Genomic DNA, 1630 nt, shown 5'->3' on the forward strand with positions numbered 1-1630 from the left:
TAGAGAAGTGTATAATTCACTGTCCCTTTTATACTAAACACTGTGGGGTAAGGATGACTGATTTCTCAATCAGCTTAATGAAGAAACACTATTCCTTCAATATAAGAGCGGCACCAGCATAAGCTCGCACAAGGGTACCCAAGATATGTTAGAAATAACTTCTGTATAAACGTATTGTAGTTTTCTATTTGCAGTATGCACTATATTGCAAATTACTGGCTACTGTATAATTATATATAGTGTGATCCAGCCCATGTGCTGCCTTTATGGCAAGCATCTGACTGCACGGTCCAGCTGGCATGATGCCAACTGGACTGGGGAAAATTAGACATATATTTGTGTATCCCATCCAACCTATTTGCTGTGACCTCCCTTACAATATTAAATCATAGAGTTTCCTGATCATAGAGACTCAGGATAAGGGCTCTGCCCTTTAGGGGTTAGGAGTGTAATCTCTAGTCCTTAAAAATTTTGATATTGTAGGGTAATCTGAAGACTGATTTCTAATCAGAATATTGAAGAAATTAAATTCTTTCAATATGGGATTTGGTTCCACAAACACTTGGGTAGGATACTCAAAATATATTGGAGAACACTACTAGTATAATATATACAATAGCTTTCTATTTGCAGTATATCCTACACTGCAAATATACTAACTACCTGTATAAACATATGCTGTAGTTCAGCCGGCATGTCGTTGGCATAGCTAGCTTTTGCAAGTACATCCAGCCTGCTAGCTAAAAGAGAGAGAGATAGCATGGAGAAAAGGCTACCTAATAATGTGTTTATATACAGTAAATATAGATGAAAAGTCTAATTTTACTACCTTTCTCCAGAAGGAAGGGGAGAATGGAAGGGGAGAATGTAACATGCAAGCTTCCATCCAGCTACAGTACTGTCGCCAGCAAGGTCCTGCCTATACCCTGGCTGGCAGTATCAGTACAGTCGGTGTGCTGCTGGTTGAGTCACTACCAATCTGTGCCCGCCTGGTAGGCAGCACCCCGGCAAAGACGCTGTTGCTAGCATTCCAAGGGAGAACTGAAGAACCTTTGGTATTAGAAGGGACTTCCCCCTCACAGCCAACATGGCCACCAGCTGCCAGCCAGTAGCTGCCCTGGCTGCCTGCCAGTAGCCATCATGACTGCTGGCCGGCAGCTGCCATGACTGCCGGCCGGCAGCTGTCATGGCTGCCAGCCAGCAGTTGTCATTACTGCCGGCCGGCAGTTGTCATGCCTGCCGGCCGGCAGTTGTCATGGCTGCCTGCCACTGAAATAGCTACTGGCAGTTGGACAACGGCTGAAGAGAGGGAGTCTGGTCGATCCCGGCAACCCACCGGCAACGGTAAAGTTCAGGGAGTCGCCAACATAAAGGGATAGAAGGAATAGGGAAAAGAGGGTCCTGTAAAAGGTACAGCAGGAGCCGGCCGTATAGCCTGTTCTGCCTCACCTAACAGAACTCAGTTCCTGTATTAGAACTATCCCATGTGGCTAAAGAATTCTATTCCTTAGCCTAGGGTTAGATTAATACAATAAAGAGGTTAGTAGCACCCTCGCCACCACCACTAAACAGTAAGGAAACGGGGTTCTATTGCCAGTGTTCCCTAAGCAGTAGAAGAATTCTATTCTTC

Source organism: Palaemon carinicauda, chromosome 10, assembly GCF_036898095.1.
Source record: "Palaemon carinicauda isolate YSFRI2023 chromosome 10, ASM3689809v2, whole genome shotgun sequence".
In the NCBI taxonomy this organism is placed as follows: domain Eukaryota; kingdom Metazoa; phylum Arthropoda; class Malacostraca; order Decapoda; family Palaemonidae; genus Palaemon; species Palaemon carinicauda.